Source organism: Aquila chrysaetos, chromosome Z, assembly GCF_900496995.4.
Source record: "Aquila chrysaetos chrysaetos chromosome Z, bAquChr1.4, whole genome shotgun sequence".
Taxonomy (NCBI): domain Eukaryota; kingdom Metazoa; phylum Chordata; class Aves; order Accipitriformes; family Accipitridae; genus Aquila; species Aquila chrysaetos.
Window position 1 is genome coordinate 32,869,308 of NC_044030.1, and position 23,948 is coordinate 32,893,255.

Genomic DNA, 23,948 nt, shown 5'->3' on the forward strand with positions numbered 1-23,948 from the left:
CTCATCCGGGCACTACGTGCCACTGGGGGTCCTGGGCAGCAGGGAGGCCGACAAACCGGAGGGGCTCAGGGGAGGCAAGGAGGGTCTGCGGGGCTGGGGCTGGCTCAGCATGGAGCAGAGAAGGCGTCAGGGCACCTCACAGCACACGCCGGTGCCCACGGGGAAGGCATCAAGGGGATGGGGGCAGGCTCTTCCCAGCCCTGCCTGGTGGGAGGGTGAGAGACGGTGGCATCTCCTGAAACTCGAGAGGTTCAGGCTGGAGATAAGGAATCAAAACCAAAATCCCCGGGAGGATCATGAAGCCCTGGAGCGGGTTGCCCAGAGAGGAGGTGGGATCCCTGAGCCTGGAGCCTGCAAGACCTGAGTGGCCACCACCCAGAGCACAACTGTCACAAGCCCGTGCAGGGATGCTCGCTGAAGTCCCGCAAGAGAAAGCACTTGCCAGTGGGAAAGGTAGCAAAGGATTCCAAAGGTGCAACAGCTTCCGTAAGCTACAATGCCAGAAGACCACTTCCTGGTTCCCTTCAGTTCCGCCGCTTTCGCAAGCATTGATTTAAAAGGGAACGGAACGGAAAGGAACGGAACGGAACGGAACAGAACGGAACAGAATAGTTCCATTTGGAAGGGACTTACGATGACCGTCTAGTCCGACTGCCTGACCACTCCAGGGCTGACCCAAAGTTAAAGCCTGTTATTAAGCACATTGTCCAAATGCTTCTTTTTAAGGCACTGACAGGCATGGGGCATCGACCACCTCTCTAGGAAGCCTGTTCCAGTGCTTGACCACCCTCTCGGTAAAGAAATGCTTCCTAACGTCAAGCCTGAACCTCCCCTGATGAAGCTTTGAACCATTCCCCGCGCGTCCTGTCGCTGGATCCCAGGGAGAAGAGATCAGCAGCTCCCTCTCCTCTTCCCCTCCCCAGGAAGCTGTAGAGAGCAACGAGGTCACCCCTCAGCCGCCTCCTCTCCCAACTAGACAAGCCCAGCGTCCTTAGCTGTTCCGCATAGGACATTCCTTCCAGCCCTTCCAGCAGCTTTGTTGCCTTCCTCTGGAAGCGCCCAAGGACCTTCACATCCTTCATAAACTGTGGGGCCCAGAACGGGATACGGAACGGCACACCATAAGTACTCCGTTGGCCTTTCTGGAGCTTTTGGGAGCTGCCAGTTCTGCCTAGGGAATCTTAAGCCTTCGAGCTGTGAACAGGAACTCATACTATTGCTAAACCGTCTCTTTTTAAAATTACCAAGACCCGTGGCGCTGTGCTCTGGGGAGAGGTGCGCTCAGAGAGCACAGGTCCAGCCCCACGGTAGTCAAAGCAGGGCGACGAGGCTGTGCAAGACCAGAGGGAGAAGCCCCATGGCGCTCTGCTAAGGACAACGAGAGGCAACGGTGGGCATAGCCCCAGGAGAAGGGGGGGAAAGCAGCACGGTTGGGGGATAGCAAGGCCACCTGCACTGTTAGTAACACGGAGACCTTTTCTGGAGTTTGCAGGCCTTTTATTTGCTGTTAGTGCCTGACAATTAGAGGGCCGGGAGCCCTTGAGGGCCGGCGCACGCCCCAGCTGCTGGCCCAGCCCTGGTTTCGGCAGCGCCTGGGGCGTTCTTCTAGCGCTGCCGGCGGGGGTGGCCTCTTCTTGGCTGGAGAAGAGGCCTCGGGGCTGCCGACCCTCCTCTTTGGGGCTCGCCGTGGCCCCCCAGGGGAGCGTTCCCTGCCCCGGCTGGACGTAGATGGACCTGCCGCGGCCTCCTGGGGCTCCTCCTGGGGCTCTTCTTGCTCCCCGCGGACAGGAACGGGGGCAGGGGGAGGGCTGCCGGGACCCCCCCGAAGGGCAGCTGCGGAGGTGCTGGGGAGGTCGTCCGCTTTGGCTCCTTCGGGGCTGTCGGAGGGGGCCGGCCCAGGTGTGGGAGACCCTCGCCGGGAGGCAGCAGGGCCGGGGGCACCCGCGGGGCTGCCCTCCCGCCCCCCCGCAGCATGGCCGTCCTCCAGGCCCAGCAGACGGCGGGCCTCCCCGCTGCACCGTTGCACGGCGACGTCAATAAGCTGGTGCACAAACGTCGCCGTGCGATTTTGGAGGGTGGCCCTCAGCAGCTGGACCAGTAGGTCTTCATCCAGCCCAAAGAGGACCAGGAGGGGCGTGACGAGGTCCTCCACTACGGCTGCCTGCGAACGCCCGTTCCCAAAGATCCGCCCCAGCTCCTGACGCACCCAGGTCAGAAGGGGCTGGAGGAGAGCTGGGTGGTCCCGGAAAAGGGATGCCCAGGTGTTGGGCCGCAGGCCGCCCGGGGGAGCCCCGGGCAGCTGGATCTCCACAGGCTGTCGTTCTGCTGCTGCAGGGCTGTGGGCAGCTGGACGGCCGAGAGCCCCTCCTGCCTGGCGGCCGACGACTGCCGATGCTGTAGATGGTGTGATGACGTTCTCCTCAGAGTCGTCGTCCGCCCACACCGAGTGCACGACGGAGATGATCCTCCTCTTGCAGACGGGGCACTCGGGCTTGCTCTCAGCCCACCGCAGGATGCACTGGTAACAGAACTGGTGGAGGCACGGCATGGCAAAGCTGGCCTCCTCCCAGCTGTCCAGGCAGATGGGACAGCGGTTGTCCGGCTCCGCGGCCATGCTCTCCACGTGCTGTGGTGGGCTGGGGGGAGCTGGGGATGTCGAGTCGCTCCCCGTCACCGCCTCTGCAGCGGCAGCTGTCGCGCTAGAAAAGAAAGAGAAGCCAGGGTCACTAGCTGGCCTGGGGAGGGGTGGAAGAAGTGCCCAGGTCCCTCAAGAAGGAAACCCTCCCAGCTCCCCAGGCTGAGGTGTCCCCAGCCACCTCACCTCCTGCTGCTGCGAGCGTGCCTCCTGGGTGCCCCGGCTGCCCGAACCTGGCAGGGCCGGGCTGGGGAAAATCCTCTGACGGCTCTGGGGTTGGACACGGAGAGCTGCAACGAACAGCTCCCCGAGCACGACACCAGCACCAAAGGCCTCGCTCAACACTCCAGACCTCACGAACTCGCTCAGCTGGAGTGCGGGCACGAGCTGGCTGGCTGGCTGAGACTCGTCGCCCGAGTATAAGCGGCGAGGGACGCCTGGTCACAATCCACGCCTCGGTGACATCGCAGTCCATCCCTCGGTGACACCAGAACGCATCACTCGGGGACTTCACCGTCCATCGCTGGGGGATGTCACGACAGGCCATCCTCACCCACGGCGCTCGCCCCACGTCTGGGGTTACCACGACACCGCTGCCCGCTCCATCCCCCCATCTCTCATCTTGTGCTCGGCATCGGTGTCTCACGCCAGTCACCGAGGCCTCGGCCGTGTCTTCCCAGGGCCCCGTCCGGTCGCTCTGGCCAGGGCAGACGTCCCCAGGCGCATACGGCAAGGGGGTTCACTGGATAACACCTCGTGCCTCCCCGGGAGGCTGCAGGACACAGTCCCACAGCCTCTGCCCGCACCCCAGCACTGCTGGCCAGCCCTCCGCGCTCCCCCGCTTCCTCCCACGGGGGGGCCACAGGCAGCACTTGGCTCCCTCTCACGGGTTTTCTCTTCTCTTTCTCCCCTAGCCAGAAGGCACAAGGGTGATCTGCCTCTGCTTAGCACCCATCAGGCCTCATCCGGGCACTACGTGCCACTGGGGGTCCTGGGCAGCAGGGAGGCCGACAAACCGGAGGGGCTCAGGGGAGGCAAGGAGGGTCTGCGGGGCTGGGGCTGGCTCAGCATGGAGCAGAGAAGGCGTCAGGGCACCTCACAGCACACGCCGGTGCCCACGGGGAAGGCATCAAGGGGATGGGGGCAGGCTCTTCCCAGCCCTGCCTGGTGGGAGGGTGAGAGACGGTGGCATCTCCTGAAACTCGAGAGGTTCAGGCTGGAGATAAGGAATCAAAACCAAAATCCCCGGGAGGATCATGAAGCCCTGGAGCGGGTTGCCCAGAGAGGAGGTGGGATCCCTGAGCCTGGAGCCTGCAAGACCTGAGTGGCCACCACCCAGAGCACAACTGTCACAAGCCCGTGCAGGGATGCTCGCTGAAGTCCCGCAAGAGAAAGCACTGCCAGTGGGAAAGGTAGCAAAGGATTCCAAAGGTGCAACAGCTTCCGTAAGCTACAATGCCAGAAGACCACTTCCTGGTTCCCTTCAGTTCCGCCGCTTTCGCAAGCATTGATTTAAAAGGGAACGGAACGGAAAGGAACGGAACGGAACGGAACAGAACGGAACAGAATAGTTCCATTTGGAAGGGACTTACGATGACCGTCTAGTCCGACTGCCTGACCACTCCAGGGCTGACCCAAAGTTAAAGCCTGTTATTAAGCACATTGTCCAAATGCTTCTTTTTAAGGCACTGACAGGCATGGGGCATCGACCACCTCTCTAGGAAGCCTGTTCCAGTGCTTGACCACCCTCTCGGTAAAGAAATGCTTCCTAACGTCAAGCCTGAACCTCCCCTGATGAAGCTTTGAACCATTCCCCGCGCGTCCTGTCGCTGGATCCCAGGGAGAAGAGATCAGCAGCTCCCTCTCCTCTTCCCCTCCCCAGGAAGCTGTAGAGAGCAACGAGGTCACCCCTCAGCCGCCTCCTCTCCCAACTAGACAAGCCCAGCGTCCTTAGCTGTTCCGCATAGGACATTCCTTCCAGCCCTTCCAGCAGCTTTGTTGCCTTCCTCTGGAAGCGCCCAAGGACCTTCACATCCTTCATAAACTGTGGGGCCCAGAACGGGATACGGAACGGCACACCATAAGTACTCCGTTGGCCTTTCTGGAGCTTTTGGGAGCTGCCAGTTCTGCCTAGGGAATCTTAAGCCTTCGAGCTGTGAACAGGAACTCATACTATTGCTAAACCGTCTCTTTTTAAAATTACCAAGACCCGTGGCGCTGTGCTCTGGGGAGAGGTGCGCTCAGAGAGCACAGGTCCAGCCCCACGGTAGTCAAAGCAGGGCGACGAGGCTGTGCAAGACCAGAGGGAGAAGCCCCATGGCGCTCTGCTAAGGACAACGAGAGGCAACGGTGGGCATAGCCCCAGGAGAAGGGGGGGAAAGCAGCACGGTTGGGGATAGCAAGGCCACCTGCACTGTTAGTAACACGGAGACCTTTTCTGGAGTTTGCAGGCCTTTTATTTGCTGTTAGTGCCTGACAATTAGAGGGCCGGGAGCCCTTGAGGGCCGGCGCACGCCCCAGCTGCTGGCCCAGCCCTGGTTTCGGCAGCGCCTGGGGCGTTCTTCTAGCGCTGCCGGCGGGGTGGCCTCTTCTTGGCTGGAGAAGAGGCCTCGGGGCTGCCGACCCTCCTCTTTGGGGCTCGCCGTGGCCCCCCAGGGGAGCGTTCCCTGCCCCGGCTGGACGTAGATGGACCTGCCGCGGCCTCCTGGGGCTCCTCCTGGGGCTCTTCTTGCTCCCCGCGGACAGGAACGGGGGCAGGGGGAGGGCTGCCGGGACCCCCCCGAAGGGCAGCTGCGGAGGTGCTGGGGAGGTCGTCCGCTTTGGCTCCTTCGGGGCTGTCGGAGGGGGCCGGCCCAGGTGTGGGAGACCCTCGCCGGGAGGCAGCAGGGCCGGGGGCACCCGCGGGGCTGCCCTCCCGCCCCCCCGCAGCATGGCCGTCCTCCAGGCCCAGCAGACGGCGGGCCTCCCCGCTGCACCGTTGCACGGCGACGTCAATAAGCTGGTGCACAAACGTCGCCGTGCGATTTTGGAGGGTGGCCCTCAGCAGCTGGACCAGTAGGTCTTCATCCAGCCCAAAGAGGACCAGGAGGGGCGTGACGAGGTCCTCCACTACGGCTGCCTGCGAACGCCCGTTCCCAAAGATCCGCCCCAGCTCCTGACGCACCCAGGTCAGAAGGGGCTGGAGGAGAGCTGGGTGGTCCCGGAAAAGGGATGCCCAGGTGTTGGGCCGCAGGCCGCCCGGGGGAGCCCCGGGCAGCTGGATCTCCACAGGCTGTCGTTCTGCTGCTGCAGGGCTGTGGGCAGCTGGACGGCCGAGAGCCCCTCCTGCCTGGCGGCCGACGACTGCCGATGCTGTAGATGGTGTGATGACGTTCTCCTCAGAGTCGTCGTCCGCCCACACCGAGTGCACGACGGAGATGATCCTCCTCTTGCAGACGGGGCACTCGGGCTTGCTCTCAGCCCACCGCAGGATGCACTGGTAACAGAACTGGTGGAGGCACGGCATGGCAAAGCTGGCCTCCTCCCAGCTGTCCAGGCAGATGGGACAGCGGTTGTCCGGCTCCGCGGCCATGCTCTCCACGTGCTGTGGTGGGCTGGGGGGAGCTGGGGATGTCGAGTCGCTCCCCGTCACCGCCTCTGCAGCGGCAGCTGTCGCGCTAGAAAAGAAAGAGAAGCCAGGGTCACTAGCTGGCCTGGGGAGGGGTGGAAGAAGTGCCCAGGTCCCTCAAGAAGGAAACCCTCCCAGCTCCCCAGGCTGAGGTGTCCCCAGCCACCTCACCTCCTGCTGCTGCGAGCGTGCCTCCTGGGTGCCCCGGCTGCCCGAACCTGGCAGGGCCGGGCTGGGGAAAATCCTCTGACGGCTCTGGGGTTGGACACGGAGAGCTGCAACGAACAGCTCCCCGAGCACGACACCAGCACCAAAGGCCTCGCTCAACACTCCAGACCTCACGAACTCGCTCAGCTGGAGTGCGGGCACGAGCTGGCTGGCTGGCTGAGACTCGTCGCCCGAGTATAAGCGGCGAGGGACGCCTGGTCACAATCCACGCCTCGGTGACATCGCAGTCCATCCCTCGGTGACACCAGAACGCATCACTCGGGGACTTCACCGTCCATCGCTGGGGGATGTCACGACAGGCCATCCTCACCCACGGCGCTCGCCCCACGTCTGGGGTTACCACGACACCGCTGCCCGCTCCATCCCCCCATCTCTCATCTTGTGCTCGGCATCGGTGTCTCACGCCAGTCACCGAGGCCTCGGCCGTGTCTTCCCAGGGCCCCGTCCGGTCGCTCTGGCCAGGGCAGACGTCCCCAGGCGCATACGGCAAGGGGGTTCACTGGATAACACCTCGTGCCTCCCCGGGAGGCTGCAGGACACAGTCCCACAGCCTCTGCCCGCACCCCAGCACTGCTGGCCAGCCCTCCGCGCTCCCCCGCTTCCTCCCACGGGGGGGCCACAGGCAGCACTTGGCTCCCTCTCACGGGTTTTCTCTTCTCTTTCTCCCCTAGCCAGAAGGCACAAGGGTGATCTGCCTCTGCTTAGCACCCATCAGGCCTCATCCGGGCACTACGTGCCACTGGGGGTCCTGGGCAGCAGGGAGGCCGACAAACCGGAGGGGCTCAGGGGAGGCAAGGAGGGTCTGCGGGGCTGGGGCTGGCTCAGCATGGAGCAGAGAAGGCGTCAGGGCACCTCACAGTTCCCGTCTGTCCTGGTGGATTAAGTTATTAGTTTTACATCTTAGCATTTAACATAGGTCACTCAGGAGCAGTGCAAGTCAGGGTGCATGTGCACTGGTGCCAGGCTGGCACTTCCTGGGGAGCCTGCAGGACCATAGTGATCTGATGAATGCATTTGTGAACATGACCATCTGAAATATCCCAATGACCAGTGTAAATTTAGTCACTGAGAGTGCTACAACAGATTTTTCTCTATCTTCTGCTGTCTGAAGTGCCAAACTGGTTGAAAATGCAGCTGTCCATCATGTGATTGCAGCAGCTGTTCCCTGCTTCCTATGGTTTCATGCCATTTTATATACAGCAAGTAGAAAGTCTGTTCTGGGTATTGGTGGTATCAGCATTCCTGATCCAACATTTCAGATGGAAAGAAATCAGCAGTAAAACTTGCAAGTATACTCCTGAAAGGAGACAAAATCTGTCTTCCAAGTCTCTTTGATACAGTTTTCCTCTGGAGACTTCTCTTTATTTTTGGTTTGCTTGTACCAGAATCCTGTCAAGCAAGTAACAAGTAAAGCTTCAATGACTTAGAACCTCTCCTTTAAAGTCAAGTTTGAACAAATTATTTACCTGTTGCAGCCAAGTTACAGTTTTTTCTGGCCTTGACAATATAACCAATTGGTAGGAGCACTGGGGGTGTTGAATTTCCTTCTAAATTCTCCTTTTTGATTTCTTCAAACAGCTCTGATATTGTTGCAATGGAAAAAAATCACTCTTGTTTTTTGAACCTTGTTAGCACTTGCAGTGGGCTTTCTCCCAGAAAAAGGGCAATGGGAGATCTGGGTCTGAATGCCTTGCAGCTCTGGAGGAACCTAGTGGAAGGGAAGGATTTTCTACACCATTAAGTATTGATTGCTCTTTTCTTCTGGGGAATGAACACACAATCTGTGGTAAGGAGCAAAATGAAGACTTCAAGAGTCTCCTCACATTAGTCTGCTCAATTTTCATTACAGAAATGCTGGATTCTGCTTTCCTTTATCCATTATAAGGCATTCAATTTCTCTCCATGGTCTTCCTTACTGTTTTCAATGCCATAATTTCTGGGTTTAAGGAAGAATCCAATAAAACTGGGGGGATTGGAGGGTGTGGAGAATAGAGAAAGCTGCTGAAGTGTTTTGTTGCTGGGGTTGAAACCCCTCTGTTCTTTGCATTTTGGAATGTGGCAGTCTCAGAACTGTGGAGATGCTGCAATCTCCTCAGAAGGAAAATGTGTTTCAGACTCAGCTTCTCTGTATACCATTGCCGTTGCTCCCAAGAAGAAGAAAACTAAATCAATTCTCCTGTCTTTTGGCACAAAGCTGCATGAACTGAGGAGAGTAAGTGTGCCTGAGACCTTGGCCTTAGTTGCCTAAGGACTGCTCAGAAGTCCCTGCACAGAGAGAAGGAAAAACTGGCAGCTGTACTACCAAGACCAAAGCCCCGTGTGTCCTGCCTGATAGCAGCCGTGTAGGGAAAGACCAGATGAACACAGCAAGCAGTTGGCAGCCTTTTTCCCATTAAGTCTCAGCTTCTGGATCTCATGGGCTTAGACCTCCTCAACCAGACTGTCGTGGTTTAAGCCCAGCCAGCAACAAAGTACCACGAAGCCGCTCACTCACTGCTCCCTGCCCTAGCCCTGGTGGGATGGATGGGCAGGAGAAAATATAAAGTAAAGATCGTGGGTCGGGACAAGGACAGGGAGGGATCACTCACCATTTATGGTCACAGGCAAAAAACAGAGTCAAGGAAAAAAAATCAGTTTAATTTACCACCAATCAAATCAAAACAAGGATAATGGGAAGTAAAACCAAACCTTAAAATGCCTTCCCCCCACCCCTCCCTCCTTCCCGGCTCAACTCCACTCCCGGTTTTCTCTACCTCCTCCCCTCAGCAGCTCAGGGGGATGGGGAATGGGGTTGGGGTCAGTTCATCGCACATTGTCTCTGCCGCTCCTTCCTCCTCAGGGGGAGGGCTCCTCACTCGTCCCCTGCTCCACCGTGGGGTCCCTCCCATGGGAGACAGTCCTTCGCAAACTTCTCTGGCATGGGTCCTTTCTGCGGGCTGCAGTCCTTCAGGCACAGACTGCTGCAGCGCGGGCTTTCCCATGGAGTCACGGCCATCTTTGGGGGCATCCCGCTGCTCCGGCGTGGGGTCCTCCCTGGGCTGCAGGTGGGCATCTGCTCCCCCGCTCCGCTCCATGGGCTGGGGGGGACAGCCTGCCGTCTCACCACGGGCTGCAGGGGCATCCCCTCCTCCAGAGCACCTCCTCCCCTTCCTTCTTCACTGACCTTACTGTCTGCAGAGGGGTTTCTCTCACCTCCCACTCCCCTCTCTGCTGCAGGCTCCCCTTCTTAAATCTGTTCTCCCTGAGGTGCTACCACCGTCGCTGATGGGCTTGGCCTTGGCCAGAGGTGGGTCCGACTTGGAGCTGGGGAAGCTTCCAGCAGCTTCTCACAGGAGCCACCCCTGCAGCCCCTCTCCCACTGCCAAAACCCCACCACAGAAACCCAAAACACAGAGAAAGAGGATTCCTTTACTGATGGTCCTTGGACTTTTCATCCCAGAATATGTCCAGTGGTTCTTAAAGATTAGGTTTTAAGTAGATTCAAAGTACCCTGTGCCAGTGATTATAACTCGATCAAAGTACATTTCCTAATGGCCGGAGCCTGGCTCTGATTTCCTTGTGCACCATGCACCATGCTGAACACACAGAGGCCTATTGCTCTCTTTCTATAAGTGCCTTCCTTTGAATTCAACATTGAAAATATGTTTTGTCCTCTTTGAGCCCAGCTGTGCACCAAGATCTGCAAACACCTCAGTAGTTTTGACCCCCACAATTGCTACAAATCTGCTTTTGGCAATAAGTGGTATATCAGCTGCAGTTATAAAGCTACATTTTGCTGGTACCCATAGAGACAGCCGTTTTCCAGTCCCTCCGTGAAGAGTGTGTTCATGTCTGCCCACACACAACTCAGAAAAAGGAGGGATAGGATGGATGCCACCAGACAGCTGAAGATTTAGCTTAATTATTCTGAGCACGCATGGAGGCCACTGCAATCACCATCAAGAGAAAAGGAGTTGAGCCAATGCTGAAGGCTTTGGCAGAGCAGGCTTAGGCAGAGCTGAGGGAGAGCCTATTCCCAAATTGCTACAGCTCACCACATCATCTTCTTTTCTGGGCAGATCCCAGTAGCGGGTAGTCATAAGACGAAAAGCACTACCAGGTCCACTTCTCATGTAATACTGAAAAAAAATAGCAAGCAAGAATTTTGCATATTTGATTGTCTGATATGGAGAGAGATGCCACACACTTGGGAACATCAAGTCCTAAGTGTCTCATAGAAAACAAGTGAGCTGGACACAAGGCAGAGTCGACACAGAAAGTTTGCCAGCTGTTTTATTAGATCACCACTCCTAATGGTATGCATGTCACACCAGTGCCAGCTTCTGTAGTCTAGACATATCACAAGGGGAAAAGCACTAATTGCAGTCTCCATTTTGTTGGGGGGACACTCTTTTACCCTGCTAGATGGAAAGGCTTGTCTGTGGCACACTCTCTCCTCACTGTTCTGCCACAAGTAAGGAGACAAGCTTTATATTCATGACAATAAATTCAAATCCTTATCCCCTGATGTGTCCTTAATAGTGTTTTGGAAACAGATCTAGTTTTTAATTGGAGTCTCAGGAATTTAAAATTGCATTGCTGTCAGTGGAGCCAAGCAGCTGTCTCTCTCAAGAAAGAAAAAGAATCAAAGAAAATGGTCCTAGCTTTGTCACAAAAATAACAAGCAGCCACAGTTCTGCAGATGCCTTCTCTGAGAAGCAGCAATATGAAGTGGGATGGTGTTCTTGTAGCTGACCTTGAATATTTCTCAAACAGTCAAGGGCTTTGAAGCAGGATGAAATGTCTTGTGAGAAATCAAAGACATCAACAGAATGGCATTTGGCATAACTTTAAACACTGAGGCTTAGGTTCAACCAACCCGCCTGAGCTCAGGAAAATTAGGTCCTAGTTGCTCCTCCATAGTTGCCACATAACCAAAAAAGGTGTCTCCTTCCCTGCCTCAGGTTCCTCATCTGTTCACATTGGCCCTAATAAGTCACCACTCTTTCAGACCAAGAATAATGGCTATTTTCCTACAGTAATCTTTTACAGTGGTATTTTTAGGGAAGCCTGAACTGCCTCAATTCTGCTCTCACTGTAGTCAGTCAGCATTTCACTGGCAGAAGTGTTAGCAGTTAGACAAATAGGAATTTGATTGCAGCTGTCAGAGAGCACAGTTAGGGCAGTGCTGGGAGGGTTTGGAAATGTAACCCATGCTCTCATTAAGAAAAGATGAAACAGAAAGAAAAAAAAAAGCAAACAAGCAATCCAGCCATATGTCTATCCTCCTACATGGAGTTCATAACATTGACAGCAGCAAAATAATTAACTTAATTATGTGTGTGTCACCAGCAGGAATAGGATTAATATGATAAATTTAGTAATGGACCTCACCAATTCCTCTCTTTCCTGTTTTGAGTCCCTGCCATACATAAGCACTCTTGTTAGAAGAGCTGTTTTCAAGCTAGAGTTTCTGACTGTTAAAGGGCCCCTGGAAGACAGTGAGAGTCACATCTGCCACCACTTGCCAATAGGAAAGGGAAAAGCAAGAAGTTTTGTTAGTTAAATCAGACCCCCTCTCTAATTCTTCCCTCTCCTCAGTGTTATGATCTGATGATTGAGATCAGCAGTCACCTCTTCCCTGTCCCTGCCCAGGTTAGAGGAATCTGACCTGGCTCAGGAGAAGCTTTGGATCTATGAGCAGGACTCGTGCTGTGGCAGTAGTGGATCTCCACTGCGATATCTTCACTGCAGTGTCCACCCATGAGCCTGAGGAAATAGAAATAGGTTCCTGGATGCTCCAGTGAAGACAGAGCCCTGCTGTACTCTCCAGCACAGAGTGTCCATATACAAAGTTTAGGATTTAAACTGAACAAAAGCAAGGGTGGAAGGAGGAGTAATAAATCTTTTAAAGGGAAACACATACAAGAATCTGCCACTGAGTCTACTGGTGGAGGTAAGTCTCAGTCCTGCTGGCATTTCAGGTTGTGCCAGCTTCTTTCATAGCTTCAGCTTTGAAAATCTTTGAGTCCATAGGTGCTAGAAATCAGTTCTGCCAAGGTGTCACACCTTGGTCAGTCATAAAAGACAGGAGTGGCCCTAGAGAGGACCAAAGAACAAGAAACATGGTCTAGCAGGACTAGACATCTACTTTTCTAATGCTCAGATAAGCCCTGTTCCCTCAGGAAGGTCTGACACATCAGCATAGCTGAAGTGCAGCCTACTAGCAATGCATGTGGAAGTACATTTTCCCTCACTTACTGCTTCCCTGAGGAAGCATTGTTGTACTCCAGGCAGATATTGGAAACAAATCTCTTTTTAAACAAAGCTGATGTGAAACTGCAATACAGTTTCTCTGCACTAGACTAGGAACTCTAGATCTTTCAGGCTGCTGAACTGCTAGCAGTTTGCACTTTAGTCTAGTTCAACCCTTCAGAAAGTCAGATTTCTTATTTTAGATGCATATGTGTGAATGTTAATCATGAACCAAAGGCTTCCTTGTAAAATGCCATATTGCCCTCTGAAGCAGAGAACAAAATTTTCAGCCCAAGGAACAAAATGACTCAATCACTATATATTTATTATTTTATTAATAATCCATTATTTATTTTAATGGATTACTTTTTGTGTGTGCATTGCATTAAGCAAAGCTCGACTGAAACAGTGCAAGATCCAGCTCTGCAAACTACTTAATGAATTGATGGGCTCCTCAATTTGTTTCCATGCACCTTCCTCATCTTTTAGCTCTTCACCATCTCCAACACATAGAACTGTGCACAAAATAAGGTATGAAAATGGAGCTATGTAGCAAACTGCTTAAAATTTTATTCAAGTGCCCCCTCCTGTGGATGTAGAGCTACATGCAGTCAAATACGGTTTGAGAGGCAGTGATTATGACCTGAAGTTAATCTAATAAGGAAGAAGTATCAGAAATATTTTTAGTGGAGGGAGTCGAACTTGGTCCTGTGAATGGCTAAGATTAAGCTGGCTTACACCACAACTTTGGCTTTGAAAATACCTTTCATTTTAAGAACTTTATTAGTGTTTGCTCTCGTATGTACTCCTTACAGCTAGACCTCTATTGAAAGTCATGATTTGCAGAAATGTTTCTGCAAATTCAGTCCAACTCTTCACAGTAGTGTCACTTGATAAGAGGATCAGTGACAGGCAGTAATTATATCTGGATAAGATCAAATGGTCAAAGGTGCAGAAGAAAAGCGGTCTCTGGGGGAACAATAACCAGAGATGAGCTACTATTTCTACTGCAGAGTTATGTAGAGGCAGAAGTCCTGTCATGACACTATGTAGTTGAATCAGGGGAGACTTAATAGGAGGATATTCATGGTTTTCCAGCCCATGTGTAGTGACTAGTCAGTAAAAGAGACTGATGATATCTTCTAGACATGACCTTGGTCTCAAAAACCATTAGCTTACCAATTTCCCCAAAGCTGGGGAGGATCTACTCTTCCCAAGGCATGAAAATTAGTATACAGGCTGCTGCTATAAGCAGGACAGAGGCGACAGAGCCAGGCCATCTGTGGCTGCCTGCTGTCCCTCACTCTCCCAGGAAGAGACCTCCATCACAGACTGGCTCTGGGCAGAGCAGCGCAGAGCAGGAATAAAGGCTAGCATTAAAAAGAGAAGAGAGCTAAGGACCTGCCAATACTGTCCATTGTTGCAGGCCCATGGCCTCCCGTGGCTCAAGTGGCACCTGGCATGGGCTGTGAGGATGCCAAGCCCCTGCCTTTGATCAAGTGCTCTCCCAAAGTATACCAAAGAAGCATTCAGGAGGATGGCACGGCCACATCCACATGACATCCCACTGAGGAAATGCCTGGCCAGGCCCCAAGGGCAGCAGCTGCAGGTGGAAAGGAGGGATGGTACCAGCACATTGTCTGTCCCTTCCCAGTGCTTACCAGTTTGCCCCAAAGCTGGCCAGGATCTGCTCTTCCCAAGGCATGAAAACAAGTTTACAGGCTGCTGCTGTGAACAGTACCCCTAGAGCCTGCTCAAGTTTTCCCCAATGCAACACAGCTCTTCTTCACTGCAATTTAAACCTGTTGCTTCTTAATTACTACAGCAAGGCTTCAGCTTTCCTTGAAACCTCTGGCTTTTCTTCTCGCTCCAAACAGACTGATTGCTTAGTCTGTCTTCAGAGATATTTCAACAAATGCCCGTACTGGACACATTACAGGCAGGTTCATTTACACAAGACAGGGGGCATCAAGTTCAGGAATAGCACTGATTTTTCCCAGTTGCTACCTGCCAGCTTGCACTGACAGTGACCAAAAGGAAGTAGCCAACTTCCCTGTAAAAGATGAGAGGATTGCAGAACAAGGTGGCTGAAGGCTGAGCATGGCAATTAGAGGCTGCTGGTGGACTCGGCGCCCTGACTTTAGTGGCCAAGGATTCTAGAGCCTAGTCCTCAGGACAGTGCTGTAGTGGCAAGTATCCAAGATCAGAAGACACTGTCCTGGAGGTGGTTGTAGTCAAGGCTAATGGACTTATGCATTAGATAAAAGGGTGTATTAGATGCAGAAGAGCACAGATTATTTAAGGGCATCCCGGCTGCATCTGCTGCCTCTTCCCTCTAGCTGCTGGAGCAAATCTTTCACGCACAGACGAAGACCATGTAAAGCCATGTGTAAAGCTATGGCCAACACTTGAGATTGACATCATCTAGTTCAGAGTGCCTTGATATCCATTTCAAGCCTCTATCCTCCAAAATGTTCTGTGGCTGTGGGGCTTTTTTATCACTGCCAGATAACCCCATGCAGCGCTACAGGCTTGGTGAAGAGTGGCTGGAAAGCTGCCCGGCAGAAAAAGACCTGGGGGTGCTGGTTGACAGGCAGCTGAATATGAGCCAGCAGTGTGCCCAGGTGGCCAAGAAGGCCAACGGCATCCTGGCCTGTATCAGAAATAGTGTGGCCAGCAGGAGCAGGGAAGTGATTGTTCCTCTCTTTTCGGCACTGGTGAGGCCGCACCTTGAGTACTGTGTTCAGTTTTGGGCCCCTCGCTCCAGGAAAGACATTGAGGTACTGGAACGTGTCCAGAGAAGGGCAACCAAGTTGGCGAGGGGCCTGGAGCACAAGTCCTGTGAGGAGCGGCTGAGGGAACTGGGGTTATTTAGCTGGAGAAAAGGAGACTGAGGGGACACCCTATTGCTCTCTACAACCACCTGAAGGTAGGCTGTAGCAAGGTGGGTACTGGTCTCTTCTGTCAGGTGGCTTGTGATAGGACAAGAGGAAATGGCCTCAAGTTGTGGCAGGGGAGGTTTAGATTGGATATTGGGAAAATTTTCTTTACTGAAAGGGTTGTCAGGCATTGGAACAGGCTGCCCAGTGAAGTGGTTGAGTCACCATCCCTGGAGGTATTCAAAAAGAGTGTAGACAAGATGTGGTGGGTTGACCCTGGCTGGATGCCAGGTGCCCACCAAAGCCATTCTATCACTCCCCCTCCTCAGCTGGACAGGGGAGAGAAAATATAACTAAGAGCTTGTGGGTCGAGATAAGGACAGGAGAGATCACTCACCAATTACCGTCACGGGCAAAACAGACTCAACTTGGGGAAAATTAACGCAATTTATTACAAATCAACCAGAGTAGGGTAATGAGAAATAAAACCAAATCTCAGAACACCTTCCCTCCACCCCTCCCTTCTTCCTGGGCTCAACTTCACTCCCGGATTCTCTACGAACCACCCCCCAGCAGCACAGGGGGATGGGGAATGGGGTTTACAGTCAGTTCATCACACATTATTTTCTGCTGCCTCATCCTCCTCAGGGGCAGGACTCATCACACTCTTCCCCTGCTCCAGTGTGGGGTCCCTCCCATGGGAGACAGTCCTCCACAAACTTCTCCAGCGTGGGTCCTTCCCACGGGCTGCAGTTTTTCATGAACTGCTCCAGCATGGGTCCTTGTTACAGCGTGCAGTCCTTCAGAAGCACACTGCTCCAGCGTGGGTCCCCTGCAGGGTCACAAGTCCTGCCAGAAAACCTTCTCCATGGACTCCTCTCTCCACAGATCCGCAGGTCCTGCCAGGACCCTGCTCCAGCGCAGGCTTCCCACAGGGTCACAGCCTCCTTCGGGCACCTACCTGCTCTGGCGTGGGGTCCTCCACGGGCTACAGGTGGATATCTGCTCCACTGTGGACCTCCATAGACTGCAGGGGGACAGCCTGCCTCACCATGGTCTTCACCACAGGCTGCAGGGGAATCTCTGCTCCGGCGCCTCGAGCATCTCCTCCCCCTCCTTCTGCACTGACCTTGGTGTCTGCAGGGTTGTTTCTCTTACATGTTCTCACTCCTCTCTCCGGCTGCCGTTTCCGTCTGTCCCAACTTTTTTTCCTTCTTAAAAATGTTATCACAGAGGCATTACCACTATCACTGATTGGCTCGGCCTTGGCCGGTGGCGGGTCTGTCAGAGCCGGCTGGTATTGGCTCTGTCGGACACAGGGGAAGCTTCCAGCAGCTTCTTACAGAAGCCACCCCTGTAACCTCGCCCGCCACCGCTACCAAAACCTTGCCACACAAAGCCAATACACAATCACTTCAGGATATGGTTTAGTGGGCATGGTTGATGGTTGGATTCGATGATCCTGAAGGTCTTTTCCAACCTAAATGATTCTATGATTTCCTTCATACTTGGCAGCCCAGCAAGCCAAATTTTCATTCATGCCAAATCCTATCTCACTCTGGCAGTACTCCAAGGGATCTTCAATACCAAATACTTCTTAAGTATGTTGTCCTCCCATAGTACCTTAGCTTACTGCTAAGGCCAACAAAATCTTTATGTCAGCTGTGCTTTCTTCTACTGTGCTTTCTTTTACTGTATGGTACCTTAGCTTCGTGTTAAGGCCAACAAAATCTTTATGTCAACTGTGTTACCTGCCAGGCTCCACCTACTTTCGGTCTGGCCTGCAATGTCTGGCAGTGACTTGTAGAGTCTGTCAAAAGTCATCCTGTCAGCCATATTCCAGTTGTGAAGTTTTTGATGAGACCCATCACCATGGGAAGACTTGCTCCAGGACCCTAGTGCTTGGATGTCAGGAAGACACTGCTCCCAATGAAATCCATTCTCTTCTTTTCTCTTATGTCCAAGGTCACTCCAAGAGCCTTGGGTGGATTCTTGTGCAGTATTCATAGAACCACAACATCATAGAATCACAGAACCATAGAATGGGTTTGGGTTCGAAGGGCCTTTTAAAGATGATCCAGTCCAACCCACCTGCCATGGGCAGGGACTTCTTTCATTAGATCAGGTTGCTCAAAGCCCTGTCTAACCTGACCTTGAACACTTCCAGGGATGGGGCATCCACAACTTCTCTGGGCAACCTGTTTCAGTATCTCAACATCCTCATAGTAAAGAATTTCTTCGCTATAGCTCATCTAAATCTACCCTCACTTAGTTTATATACAGACCCCAAGTCTGTACTGATATTGGGGATTGCCCCCAGTCAGGTGCAGAACCTTGCACTTGGCCTTGTTGAACTTCATGACGTTCACTTTGGCCCACTTCTCAAACCTGTCAAGGTCCCTCTGGATGGCATCCCTTCCCTCAAGCATATCGACTACACCAGTCAGCTTGGTGTCATCTGCAAACTTGCTTAGGGTGCCCTCAATCCCACTGCCAATGTCCTTAATTAAGATATTGAACAGTACCAGTTATTATGCTATAAAAGAAAATAAAGGCATGAAAACTGGAGAAAAAGTCTCACTATTACTATCAATCATCTCGGTGGCATTGCTATTCCCACCCATGGTGTTTTCTCCCCCTTCTCCTGGTTCTATGCCCACTGTTTCCTCACATGTCCGCTGGGCCCAACTACCTCCTCCACCCAGAAGCCTTGCAAACTCAGTACAGAGCCTGCGGTCTGGTACTAGCAATGGAAGTGCCATGTTCCTGGGCTATGGGACTCAACAGATGGGGCGCACCTGCTGTGGGTCCTGTTACACCGCAGGGCAGAGGAACGAGGACAGGAGACTGGACAAGGCTCAGGTCAATGGACAAGCTGAGGCACAAGCCCCTCTGCTTCGTTTCCCCTGGTGAAAGGTGGCAATGCCTTGCACCAGCCATTTCCTCAGGGGTGCTCCAGTTTAAGCAGAGCTGTTGTTCTTTGGAAACACCCCCACCCCGGTGTGATCCGGGGGTGTTACAAGTGCTTCATGGAGGTCCATCTGGCTTGGATGTCTTCTGCAGTGCACAGAGAGAGCATTGTGGGTCAGGGACAAAGCAAGGGTTTTCTAATGCTTGTCAACCCATAGAAATTGCCAAGCCATCCGGCCGCTCGGTCTTCTCATCTCTGCAGAGTCTTTCCAAGTGTGTGGGTGGGCTTTCCTGGGAAGAAATCTGCAGTTTCTTCTTGCCTTTGGTTCTGAAAACCAATGTCTGCAGCCAAAAAGGATGTGCTGGGGGGCTTGTTCTGACCTGGCAGGGGAAAATCTGTACAGTTCACAGACAGCAAGGAAACCAATAGGGTCTCAGTAGCAGTCTAGGTCTAATTCTTAGACAGTACAAGAAAAGAAAGAATTGAAGAGTACAGAAAAAAATCCTCAGTTTTACTAGCAATGTTAAAGGGTGGGATGTTAAGGTGGTGGTTTCTACTTGCTCACATTAGGATCTCCTTGGCATCTTGATATACTTTGCTAACATGCATTCAGTTCTTGCCCTTTCTTCTTTGATCTGTTACTCCCTGTTTCCTCTGAATATACTGAATGTCTCCTCTGCATATGCCAGGCACTAGTTCTGCATTCCCTTTTCTCCCCCAGAAAGCATGTGTTAGCCAGCTCCAGGCTGGTATCTCTGCTGCTGTTTCTAGATTTGGGCTTGAGGACACTGCAAAAATCTGAAGATGCACATGAATTTGCAGAGGTATGTAGGTGTGACCCAGTTCATTTCAATGGACTGAAACCCAGGGATGTCCACTACTAAGGAATTTGAACAAGCTTCCAATTACTTTCATCTGAGAAATATCCTACCTTGCACTACTGCTTTGACATTTTCACAGCAGGCTTCATTAGGAAAAAGTTTCTGATTACAGCTTTTATTGTACAACTCCACTCAAGTGACATACATGCTGCCCACACATTTTCTCTATCAACACTTCCAGGTTGGATCTAAGCTTTTAGTGCCTACATGGTGCTTTTTAGTGATAGGAGAAAAGCTTCATTATCTTTTTTTTTTTTAGGATTGAGATTAAATTTGAGTAGCATTCACGCTACTTAAGTTCTGTGACAATTTTGCACATTCTCCAACATGCTGCATGCCTCAGGAGCCTGGGCTCTCTTTGCTGCACAGTACCATCTCTGCTTGTGCAAGGTGACAGTGCACAGCAACCAGGTCATACCACTCACCTGAGTATAGCAGTATAGCACTGCTGACATATACGCTCCAGGCCCTTTTATTGCAACTTTGCAGTGCATTCTTTCTGTTCTGGCATCCCAGCTGCTGTGCATAGATGACTGCTGCCTAGAGGGCAGCATGGACATCTCATTTGTCCCTTCCCAGTTCAGCCAGTTCGGATGACTTGGCTTATTGGTTCAGGTGCTGCCCCAATGCAAAAGAGTTTGGGAAAGTTTGGCTCCATCCTGAATTTTGCTTACAAGTGTGCTTTAAGCATTCTTCCACCTACACCTCCAAAAGTCTATTTTTAAAAGTACCAGTTTGCAAGGTCAGAGCATAGAGAGTCTCAGTGTGCATACCCTAGATACAGAATAACTGAACAAGCAAGGAGGAACCAAGAATATGTGAGAATATGAGCTGCTCAGAATGAAGCACCAACTTTTCCCATGCAGACAATAGGTGCTTCAGTTTACACAATGCTGTGCAGACAGAACTTAATCAGTATCTACTGCAGGTCACAACAGTGTCAATGCACTGCCACCACCCACAGAAACACAAACACCGTCACTCATACCTTGTGGAGTTGCTGCTGATTGGAAGCAGAATGTTTATTCCTTAGAGCAATTTAGACCATGTGTAGTTTTGTCCTAGACTTGCTTTAAAACTTCTGTAGACATGACAGCCTTAAAACACGTCCACACAAGCCAGAAACAGTCAATTTAACATTCTTCAAATTTTTAGGAATAGAAACTGAAAGGTTTCTTTTCCATGCACAGGAGATTTCTGACGGTACAACAGATCTTTCAAATGAACCATTAAAGAGGCCCACACTGTAGCTAAGTAACACTTGTTTCATCAAATGCCTCCCCGTTTGTATATAGCTGGCTTTGTCAAAAAAGCCAAACAGCCACATCTGAGTCAAAAGCTCAGTAAAATTGCCCTGTTCCCTCTCCTGCCCAAAGGATCCTTGCAAGTACAATCTTTGTTTTCATTAACTTGTCAAAGAGCCGCTGCAGTTCCTTAGGAGTCAAAAGGATGTAAATACAAGCACAATACAGAGCTGCTTGGCTTGGAAATGTCTGTTGTTAGTGAGAGGACATGATCAAATAACTGAGAGCAAGTCAAGCAGGAAGACTCAAACAGCATGATGTTAAGATTGCTCTGGGCACCCAAATCTCTGTGGCAGTGTGCTGCTTAGCTATATCCCACATCAAACACAGCTTCAGTAGCTACTGTACAGACATTGTTCAGGTACTTTGAAAGTCACACTGAGCACAATGCTCTCAAAGGCATCGGGTACCCAGCAAGCTTGAATTCAGATTGATTGCAGAATGCTGAAGTCCTTGCAAAATCAAGAACAGCTGCAGAGTTTACATCTATTTAAAATGAGGTTATGGTATTCTCAGAAGAACAGTCACTTTGAACAGATTAATATCCCACTGCCATCTATTGTTCTTGTCATGGTTTAAGTCCAGCCAGCAACAAAGCACCAAGAGGCAGCTCGCTCACTCCTCCCCACCCCCGGCGGGATGGGCAGGAGAAAATATAACAAAAAGCTCGTGGGTTGACACAAGGACAGGAAGGGATCACTCACCACTTATGCTCATGGGCAAAAGACTCAACTTGGGGAAAAAACACAAAAACAATTTAATTTGTTATCAATCAAATCAAAACAGCGTAACAAGAAGTAAAACCAAATCTTCAAACACCTTCCCCCCACCCCTCCCTCCTTCCCGGCTCAACTCCACTCCCGGTTTTCTCTACCTCCTCCCCTCAGCAGCTCAGGGGGATGGGGAATGGGGTTGGGGTCAGTTCATCACACATTGTCTCTGCCGCTCCTTCCTCCTCAGGGGGAGGACTCCTCACTCGTCCCCTGCTCCACCGTGGGGTCCCTCCCATGGGAGACAGTCCTTCGCAAACTTCTCTGGCATGGGTCCTTTCTGCGGGCTGCAGTCCTTCAGGCACAGACTGCTCCAGCACGGGCTTTCCCATGGAGTCACAGCCATCTTTGGGGGCATCCCGCTGCTCCGGCGTGGGGTCCTCCCTGGGCTGCAGGTGGGCATCTGCTCCCCCGCTCCGCTCCATGGGCTGGGGGGGACAGCCTGCCGTCTCACCACGGGCTGCAGGGGCATGCCCTCCTCCAGAGCACCTCCTCCCCTTCCTTCTTCACTGACCTTACTGTCTGCAGAGGGGTTTCTCTCACCTCCCACTCCCCTCTCTGCTGCAGGCTCCCCTTCTTAAATCTGTTCTCCCTGAGGTGCTACCACCGTCGCTGATGGGCTTGGCCTTGGCCAGAGGTGGGTCCGACTTGGAGCTGGGGAAGCTTCCAGCAGCTTCTCACAGGAGCCACCCCTGCAGCCCCTCTCCCACTGCCAAAACCCCACCACAGAAACCCAATACAGTTCTAAAACTATATCAGTGCTTGATGAGGTTATTGCAATATCCGGCTATTAAACCTCCCAATATTTTGTTTGGTTTTACATGCAAATACCAAGTCTGTCCTTTCAAAAAGATCAATAAATTAGCCTCTCCTCTCAAATTCCCGGTCTGTAATAAAGCAATGCACAGTTTTTACTAAGAACAAACAGCATATATCCTCTGTGATGTCAATGAACTAAGAGTGCACAGCTTAAGATTTACTGAGTTCCTTAATCTCTGATTTTAGACATAGCTAACTGGCAATGAAGGAGAAGCTGAGAACTTTCAGGTGGCTTAGTGCCTAGATGTGTATGTGCTGTGTAGGAACAAGCATCTAAACAGACACCAAAAAATGATGCTGTAAGTGTTCAGACTATATTAGTTGCATATACAGGCTGGAACTCCTTTCTGAAAGCCAGTGTATTTCAGACAAGGCTTTTGCAAAGTGACTCTGTCCTTCTGCCTTTAATCTGCTGATTATGAGGAAATGGATTGGAGAAGAGTAATCACCTTAATCCAGAATTCTGAAGAGAATTAAAAAATATCAAGCACTTGGCATCTAGTTGACTGAATCACAGTGGTGTTTCAGTTCCTGGCTACTTCAGACTCTGAATATCCCAACTTTGTCTTTCACTCAGTGTAGCTGCAGAGCTAAGCAGCAAGGCACCATCACCTGCAGCCCACTCTTTTGGCTAGCTATTGTCAGAGGTGTGCCAGCATTATGGCCAGCTGCTGTGCAGATCCACCCAGATGACCACCCTGCCAGTATGGCAAGCATGAAAGAGGGGATTCACTCTCCCTTGTGCTTCCTTCTGGGTCCAAGTCTCAGGCCCCACTCCCTTTTTGTGACTGGAGCTTTCCTCGCACTAGGAGTACACAGTTGTTGGACTACCTGCCAGCTCTGACTTGCCCCTCAGAAGCAGATCAAACTGTCTGGCATTAGCTTGAAGAACAATCTCCCTGGAAAGCTGCTTGGATTACAAAATCAAACACAAGCTAGAGCTTAAACAAAGGGGTTTTTCAAGGAAGCTAGCAGTTAAAGAGGGGCTGGGAGGACAAATGCACCCAAAATCCTGGTGGCTCAGCACTACGTATTTTGAGAGAGAACCTGTAAATATTTATTTCTGCTTCAGCTATTAAGATTCCCTGCCATTCCCTGTTCCAAGTGTACTACTATGTGGTCTGCATCAAGTAGATCAAGCACACATATAACCTGCTAATTTTCTATTTGGAGCTCAAGCCTTCAGCCAACAGGATAAAAAGGGATTAGCAGCAATTGCACTACAAACAAATCTGAATGCCTCACCAGAGCTCATCTTCAGAGGCAGATGAGGTCAGAGATCATAGAATCATAGAATTGTTTAGGTTGGAAAAGACTTTTAAGATCATCCAGTCCAACCACGAACCCAACACCACCATGCCCACTAAACCATGTCCTGAAGTGCCTTGTCTACGTGTTTTTTGAACACCTCCAGGGATGGTGACACCAACACTTCCCTGGGAAGCCTGTTCCAAAAGATCTGCAAATGCCTTGAGATGTTGGGTGTTTCAGTTTCTGGAAGTGCTGTGCTATAGTTTTGTCTCTTGTATGCTTTCTGTGTGGGAAACCTTCAGAAGTCAAGGGCTTTAAGATGACTGGATAATCAGTGAACAGTGCCTTATATGCTGCCAGGCACTTGAAGGCAACTGTATTCTACCAGTGCTTTTGCAGATGCTTTGAAATTACTCTGTAACCAGTCAC